The sequence below is a fragment of the Homarus americanus genome, unplaced genomic scaffold, assembly GCF_018991925.1.
Source record: "Homarus americanus isolate GMGI-L3 unplaced genomic scaffold, GMGI_Hamer_2.0 scaffold38595, whole genome shotgun sequence".
NCBI lineage: Eukaryota > Metazoa > Arthropoda > Malacostraca > Decapoda > Nephropidae > Homarus > Homarus americanus.
The window spans coordinates 530,587-540,000 of record NW_024726583.1 but is presented as its reverse complement, the minus strand read 5'-3'; positions in this window follow the sequence as shown (position 1 = coordinate 540,000).

Genomic DNA, 9,414 nt, shown 5'->3' with positions numbered 1-9,414 from the left:
TAAATTAGGAATATATGGTATAAAGGTAAGGGTTGGCTATTGCTCTTATACCACCAGTGAACACGAGAAATAGGAACCTCTATCTGTAATTCTGTATACAACAGTGGCGGCTCGTGCATAGGGCTGCAGAGCTGCAGTCCCCCCCAGACACTCACTGCCAGGCGTATGATTCCTTTAGAGAGACAGCTGAATAATACACTACCAACAAATATATCATTTTATATGTTATTTAATTATTTTCAATACGTTGCTAAGTGAATTTTCATTAAAATCAGACCAAAATTTAAGTTACTTTCATAGTTGCTGTCAGTGCTGTACGATTCATGTCTGTTATTAATTGGCGCCGCCGCCGCCGCACTTGAAGCAGCTCAGTCTCGTACAACGTGTGGACGGTGTGGTTAAATCGTGCTTTCTTTAATTACCCTTTGACGATGGAAAATCGAGTGACGTATTTGCAAAACATCAACTTTTCCCAGCTGACATTAAATGAAAAGACTGAAATCAAAGCAAGAGGAAGACCTACACTTTATTTTCAAGTAATACATGGTGAATGACAGACTGTCTGCTTTAGCAGTGATATCCATTGAAAATAAAATGATAACAGAAATAAAGGATTTTAATGAAATAGTAATAAACAATTTTGCTACATCGAAGAGCAGACACGCCGACTTTATTTTCAATTAATACTGGTCCATCACCACCTTCTACCACCAACACTACTACCATGCCCTGGGAATTCGTGGACATCAACTACAACTCATACCTGAGGTAGGTCAAATTTGTGTATCCTACTGTTGTGTGAGGCTTGCAGTCCCTCCATTTTATTTTTCACGAGCCGCCACTGGTATACAATATATATATTACCGATCTTACATTCTACTGATGGCTTCTATAGACATTCTCAACACCATAGAATATTCTTACTACGTTCCTTAACCGAGGCATAAGTCCCCACGAGTTTACAAAGTGATATTTATGTGTTATTTGCGATTAAAAGAAAAACACATCTTGTTAAATAGTCACGTTTTCTGTCATTATCTCCTTTCATTTCAGGAAGACTATATCATTTACCATATAGCTAGTACAAAACGGCTATCTTAGTTCATGAATCTTGTTATCCAGTGTAACTTAGTGAACGACGATGCTTGTGTACCCTGGCCATTATAGTACACTGTGTATTGGAAGATAAAAATACATATCCGCTATTGTATCACCTGTGGGCCTACGAAAATTTACCTCCCCAAAAATTACATTATGCGTTCTTACATTTTTCTATTGGTATTTGTCTTCTTTTGCTTTAATAATTTAATATATATATATTCGTATATAGTTCATCATTCATTAATATATATTAGTTTGATTATTTACACTGCTTCAATATTATTATTTTGTTAATATCTTTACGTATAGGCTGTTCAAATTACATAACAAGTATAATGGCATGACTTATGAGTTCACTATAGGCAACGTTTCGGTGTAGAACTCTCAAACTTCACAGCTGAAACATATTTTTTTTCGTTCGAACTTCCTCAAACTTTCCACAATTACGAAAACTTTGATAGACTTAAAAAAAATCAAGATTTTTTTTCCCTCTAGGATGGCTCTTTTTTCCCCTATAGGATGCAATAACTTGACCTGGATGTCATTTTTGAGAGGGAGGTATTGTACATTTTTCTTATAGGAGGAAACAACTTATACAGTATGTTATATTAGGCCTATAGAAGCTTCATTTCTACCGATTTTACACAGTAGTAATAGAAGTAGTAGTAGTAGTAGTAGCAGCAATAGTAGTAGTAGTAGCAGCAATAGTAGTAGTAGAAGCAGCAATAGTAGTATTAGTAGTAGTAGTAGTATCATCATTAATATTATCATAATCATTAATACTGTTATCATTATTAGAACTACCAATACTCCCATTATAGGTAACATTTAAATTCCGTATCTTTGAAAATCTGGGTAGTGTAGTTTTTTATGAGTGTGTGGGAAGAGGAGGGTAAGGGGTAGGGTGGAGGGGAGAAACAATGTTATTACGGAGCTCGGGGGGTTCAAATATTTGCAACATGAATAGCAGAGTAGCGGAGGCGGCCAGCAGACGAGCACAAGATTTAGCCCATGTTGGAGAAGAATTGTATGTTTTGCGAAATTGGAATAAGGAAGAAGGAAAAAAGAGAGAGAGGAGGGGGAGAGGAAGGGGAAATGCGAGAGGATTTTTTTTCTTCTTTTTTTTTTGCTGGTGTTTACATGGGTGCATTATTGTTTGTTGTGTGAATGTGAAAAATTACGAGGAATTTATGATGTAGAAAGAGAAGGAGAGAGAAACAGAGAGAGGCAGAGTGTGTGTTTGAGAGGGAGACAGAGAGAGAAAGAAAGAGAGAGAGAGAGAAAGAGAGTACTGTGAAGGTAGAATGAAAAGTTATGTATTATCTAGTGACTTATAATTGAAAAAGATTAACTATTATTTATGTCTTATTGATCACTAATGACATTTACCCATGAAAACAACCCTTAATGATAATTATGAGAACAGACTCGTATCGAAACCTTAGTTTAAGACAAGAACACAACTATCATTACTGTACACAATCTTATATCCTACCAAGCAAAATATTTATCTTACCGCAAAAGAAAGTTTAAATCTGATCTCTTACTGTCGAAATTAATATATTTTTACTTTAATTGGGCAGTGCCGAGCTGGAATACTTGTTAAAGTATATCTCTGTCATGATAATGTTATTGAAGATACTACTACTACAACTACTAGTATTTCTAATAATAATAATAATAATAATAATAATAATAATAATAATCATTCGAAAAACATAACTTAAAACACACACACAGTTATCCAGTTCAGTGCAGACAAGCAGCTCTCAAGGCCACCAGACAAATCACCAGCTGAGACGACGTGAGGAGATTAGCTAAGATGATCTGGCCAGAGAATGAAAGTATGACACCTAACGCTGGTTTAAGAGGAAGGGCAACAGCCGACGCAGAATTCATAAGCGGACCTCGGCAAAAGAAACCTCCGGGGGCTCCTGCAGATGGTATGGGGGTGGGGGTGAGGGCGAGAGAGATCTTCAACACCATCACTGTCAGGAGAAGGAGGAAGAGAAGAAAGAGGGAGAGAAGGGGGTAGGAGGAGGAGGAGGGGATGAAGGAGGAGGAGGAGGAGGAGGAGAGGATGAAGGAAAAGGTGGAGGAGGAGATGAAAGAGGAGGGGAAATAGAAGTTGGAGGGGGCAAAGACGAAGGAGAGGGATAAGAAGGTGGAAAAGAAGGAATAGGCGAAGAAGGATGAATAAAATAAGAAGGAGAAGATGAGCAGGGAAAGAAGGAGAAGGAAATGGAGAAGGAGAAATTGAAGGGGAATTAGAAAGAAAAGCGGGAGGAGAAAGAGGAGGAAGAGAAGATAGAGGGGGGTGTTCTCAATCTCAACCACCACCACCAGTAGGGCCAGAGGAGGGTGAGGTGATGTGAGGTGGGATGGGTGCGGCTCTGATGATGTATAGAGCCGTAAGATGGATGGGTGATGATAGTGGAGGGGCGAAAGAGAGAGGGGAGTGAAGGGAGGGTGAGGAGGCGGAGGAAGGCAGTGAGGAAGGGTGAGACAGTGGGAGAAAGAGAGAGAGAGAGAGAGAGAGAGAGAGAGAGAGAGAGAGAGAGAGACCAATAAAGACAAGAACAGAAAGCCATAAAGAAGAAAAAGACATAAAAAAAGACGAAAGGGGGATAGAAATCAAAGAAATAAACAAACAAATGTATAGAGATAAACAAAGAGAGATACACGTCTAATGGTCAAACTTGGGTAGTTTTGTGTCTCTAACCTCGTACCTAACTTAACCTAACCTATCTTAATCTAACCTAATCTAACCTAACATAACCTAACCTAAACTAAATTACTTAACCACTACCTAACTATCATATACTGACCTCGTACTCAACCTAACCTAACCACCCGCAAACATCTCTTGGTCATCAAAACTACACAATACACTTTTTAGTTTTATGTGAGTGTGTCATTTCCATTGAGGTGTGATACTGTGATAGTATTGTTTTATGTTATTTCATTTCCTGGTGACATGTCGCATTGTTTAGTGAGTTGAAAGGAGGAAATTTATTAATTGAATCAAGAAAGGTCGAAAAAAAGAGGAAAATTTTATCTTTACGTTGAAAAAACTAAATTTTCCCATCATTTGGTAGAAGAAGAATATGGAAACAAAAAGAGAAGCTGTAGAAGAAAAGATAAATAAAGGAAGTGTGGGAAAGAAAATATTAAAACAGAAAAGACGAAAAAGCGCAAGAAGGAGATGAAAGAAAATGGTCAAGTAAAGAAGAAAAACAAGACAGAAATGTTAACTGACAATATAAACGAAAAAAAACAAAAATGTAGGGGAGAAGACAAAAACTGAAAAAGGCAAATGAAGAAGTAGAAAAGAAGAGAAAGGGAGAAGCGTAAGAGGAGGAAGAGGATAATCAATACCCCCTCCCCTCACCCCTACAGCAGGATTTACAGACAGTGAGGACGCGGGTTCTCGTGTGATGAGGTTTCAAATTAGCATTGTTGAGAACTTAATTGAATTACTGTGTCTCCATCAGCCCTAACAGCAACGCTAAGGAGTTAATATAATTACCTGTCATAAAGGGCACTTACGTCCTTCAAAGATCTACATAAGATACAGTGATACATATAGATCCATTTTTAACACTATGTATACTTGAATAATGTAATATGTATAGAGGGATGTACTGTGTATGGCTAGACAGTTATAGATAATTCAATTGATAATTTCTTATTAATTTAGGAACAGGTATACCAGCACAGGTAAGTCAATAGAGATTTCAAGCCTAAATAGCAGTATATAAACTCGACACAAACTAAAGTACATCTTTATGCCTCACGATTATGTAAGTAAAGTAGAATAGGGATGCACTCAGCGAAGTTAATTACACTCGTATTGAAACTCTATGCTAAGTAATTATTTTTCAGTTCTCAGTATTCAGTATGACGGTCTTGGATATTGATAAAGCGTGAGTGTTATTAGGCAATGTCTGCAGTAATGATGGTTGGTTTATCTGTAATGTGGTAATGAGGCAATAGGAGCAACGTTCTGTTGATGCCACTGTGAGGAAGAAGGGATGTGGAATTATTATTATTATTATTATTATTATTATTATTATTATTATTATTATTATTATTATTATTATTATTATTATTCCTGCAGGAAATGTTTGCTTCTCCCTTCACCGTCCATCACTAGATTGGCTGAAACGCTCTAAAAACCACTACACAGAGTCCACTGCAGGTTTTAATGTTCTTCGTCCCAATCCTCAAAGGTTCGTAACCATCTCCTTGTACCTAATTAACCAACACCTGTCCCCCTACATAACCAAGGCTTATGTTACCCACACACGCGTTTACCCACTTCTTCACGGAGTGTGAAAGATTCTATCTATTTAAAGGTCTACATGTCGACAATATTTATTTTCTACTTTATTCAGTAAGGCTCCAACAACCCCCGAGCGGCAGATTAGGGTCGTGAGCTCAACTACCAGAGCCGTGTTCTTTGTTCTATTGAAATGGCTTTCCATACCGGAGGCCTTTCCTGTCCTGGAAAAGTGCAGTTTGCTGTGTTTATGTCCGATTTATACAAGGATACATAAGTAAATATATATATATATATATATATATATATATATATATATATATATATATATATATATATATATATATAGGTAGTACTTATGTAACCTGAAAGAGTGCTTCGCCTTATATTTTTTTAATTTTGTTATACACACACACACACACACACTCTCTCTCTCTCTCTCTCTCTCTCTCTCTCTCTCTCTCTCTCTCTCTCTCTCTCTCTCTCTCATATCAAAGAACCAGGTAGCTGTCCCAACTTTTAACTCTCGAAGAATTGAACATTAAAAATCTGACAGTTATGTTGGTAAGCTATAGTTAAATAACACTAACGATGTGAAAAAGAAAAAAATTCCCATCGCTTTAAAAGAATTATACAATCCTTTTCAAACATATATATATTTTCTGTGCTGAGTCATTTAAAGTATGTATTATAAAAAATATAAAATTATTCTTTATTTTTCCCTGATAATTTATTTTTTCCCTCTGAAATATATAAATTCTTCAGCCTGGACGGGAATGTTTTTGTTTACATTTTGCGCGCTTATATTTTTGGCGGGAAAATTTTAGCGGGAACTCGGCTCTCCATTAAAAAAAAATCCATCATTTTTAAAGTGAAATAAAGAGATATTAGACAACTCATAAACTACATTTTTTTTAGATGCTTTGTAGTATTTAAATGCTGATGGTACTCTTCTGAACTGACATTAATTTCATGAGCCATTTTATGAATCTGTTGTACAATGTAATACGTTAGGAGCGTTTAGAGAGACACTGGGAAAAATTGCTGGACGATAATGTGGAAACCGTTGTAATGGAAAATATATAAACATGGTAAAATTAACCTTAAAACAGGAAGGTAATCGTGTGTACAGTACGTGTGTATTTGTTCTTGACATTTAATTAAAAAAATACCCTCGGTGTATATCTGAAAATTAAACAAAATAATGCTAGCCTAATTCTGTAAATGTTAAAAGAATTAGGGATATTCTACGACATAAATACTGAAAAGTGAAGAGAAAATGAAACACGACATTAAATATAAAAATTGGTAAGATAAATAATCCCCTTTCCCTCCCCTCGAGAGAAAGTGGGTATTGGTGTCGCTATGAGTGTGCTAGTGTGTGTGTGTGTGTGTGTGTGTGTGTGTGTGTGTGTGTGTGTGTGGGATGTAGGTCAAGGTAATGTTTCCTCACCTTTTTTTCCCTTCAGTGTCTCCTTTTATATTCTCTCCCTTTACATTTTCCTCTTTTCCATCGTCTCCCCTCTATTCCCAATCCCTTCCCCATTCCTCCGTCACGCTCCCCTCCCACCCCCATTCTTCTCCTCCTCTCCCATTTCCCCCTCCTTTCTTCCCTCCCATTACCTCCCTTTCTCCTAGTCCCCCCTACCCCCTACCCCACTCTGCTTTCCTCTCCTTGCTCCCTCTCCCACTCCTCCCTCCATCCCTCCTTCCCTCTCACATTAAGGTTTAGCTCCAGCACGCCGCCGGTAGCCTCCCAGTGGTCCTCCCTCCCTCCTGCATTTTTACATTTGCATAAATTTCAACTTTCTCTTACACATTTTTGCAATAGTTTCCTTTTCCCAGCACACGAGCCCCGATTTAGATTTATTGAATATTCTTCTTAAGTAAGATCCACTTTTTTATTAGTTTTTAACATTTTATTGGGGTTTTTTCGATGGTTTTGAACTTTTGGGAGATATTTTTTTTTTTTACTTTTTTGTGGTTTACTTTTGCATCATTTTTATAGCAATGAAATTTCACATTTATTTCAACGTCAAACTATTTTATTAATTTGTTTTTGTTGCAGTTTTGAACCAATATAGAATTCAATCTTAGTTCAATTAATTAGCTCCCTTATTGTTATCAGTAGTGAACGCCAGAACCAAATAAAATCAGGAATAATCATCCACCCTTGTTATAACAGGTGTTGTCTATCTAGTGCATGAACTGATCTAAACAACGACCTGGAACACCTTGCAAATGTCGACAACAAACAACAGTGGTCATATATTTTTTGAAAGTTACCATTTGTTTAAGTGTGAAATGATGAGTCTCTCTCTCTCTCTCTCTCTCTCTCTCTCTCTCTCTCTCTCTCTCTCTCTCTCTCTCTGTCTACTTGTCTATCTCTCTGTGCCTGTCTGTGTGTTTGTCTGTCTGTCTGTCTGTCTATTTCTGTCTGTCTGCATCTGTCTGCCTGTCTCTCTCTCCCTCTCTGTCTCTGTGTCTCTCCCCCTCTCCTTCTCTACCGGAGGAAGCACTCGTAGTATCACCAAAATATTTCATTCTCCTGTTTTCTCTTGTCTCCCTCTTTTTATCACCGTCTCTTATTTCCTTTCTATTTTACTCGTGTCCTATCCCTTGTACCTGGTCTTCAGTTTTCCTTTGTAACACACGCAGAAAAATACTGAAAGCCATAGATATTTCTCACTGGAGCAATATTGTTCAAGTATCTATCTCAAGTAGCACGTATCTTTATTTTCATTTTGTCAAGATATTTCCCCGAGAGTCGTGAGGAATAATATTGTAAAGTTGTATATTCTTTTATTGTTATTTTCTTGTGTATTATTATTGTTGTTGTTATTATTATTAAGTTTGAAGTCCAACATAGGACTTCAAACACATCCAACGAAGCCCGTGTTGACGTCAGTGCTCGAGGATTCTGGACGCGGGGACAGCTAGCCTTCTTCGACATCAGAATTTTTGATCCCATGGCCGCTTGTCACCGTAACTTAGCTCTTGATGCTGCACACAAGAGGAACGAGAACGACAAGAGAAGGGCATATGGGGAGAGAATTCAGAACGTTGACCAAGGCAGCTTCACTCCTCTAGTGATCACAACCTCTGGTGGGATGGGACCAAGTGCAAGATGCTTCTACGCCAGACTCGCGGAGGTGATCTCCGAACAGAAGCATCAGCCCAGAAGTTATGTTACAGCCTGGATGAGATGTCGACTGTCCTTCTCTCTCCTTCGGTCGGCTTTTCTCTGCCTCAGGGGAACGAGAGCATCGGCCCCAAAGCCGACAACAGTTGCAGATATTGACTATGAGGCTACAGTCACTGAATGCCGCATAGATCTGCGGCTCAACTAACTCAACACAGCTAGGATAGCTACTTATGTATTAGGATATTTAATGTTAAGGTAATAAAATGATGGCGTAGGAATGATTATTGGGGGAGGCTGGAGGCCATTTATTAAAAAAAAAAGTAGTAGTAGTAGTAGTAGTAGTCGTAATAGTAGTAGTAGTAGTAGTAGCAGTAGTAGTCGTAGTAGTAGCATGTTATTGTTGTTGTTGTTGTTGTAGTGGTGGTGGTAGAAGCAGTTTTTGTTAATATCGATTTATATTGTTCTAATATATTTCTTCTTCTTTTTCTTCTTCTTCTTCTTCTTCTCCTTTTATCACATAGAGGTCAATTTTTAGTGTGTGGAGAAGGGCTGAGTCAGAGTTCTTGAGATGGCCCAGAGGGAATACAGATGAATCTCTTTTTTATAGAAGTAGAATGATGGAGGAAAGGGGGACTTTTTGTATTCTGTTCGTCTGTCTGTGTGAGTTTTTTTTTCCCGAGGGAGAGGGGTCCGTTTGTTAAGGGGTTCTCTCTTAAGGGGAAAGGGTTTTCTTTTTTTTGAAGGGGGACTTATTTTGAGGGGAATCTTAGGTGGGATCTTTATTAGTAGCAGTAGTAGTCGTAGTAGTAGCATGTTATTGTTGTTGTTGTTGTTGTAGTGGTGGTGGTAGAAGCAGTTTTTGTTAATATCGATTTATATTGTTCTA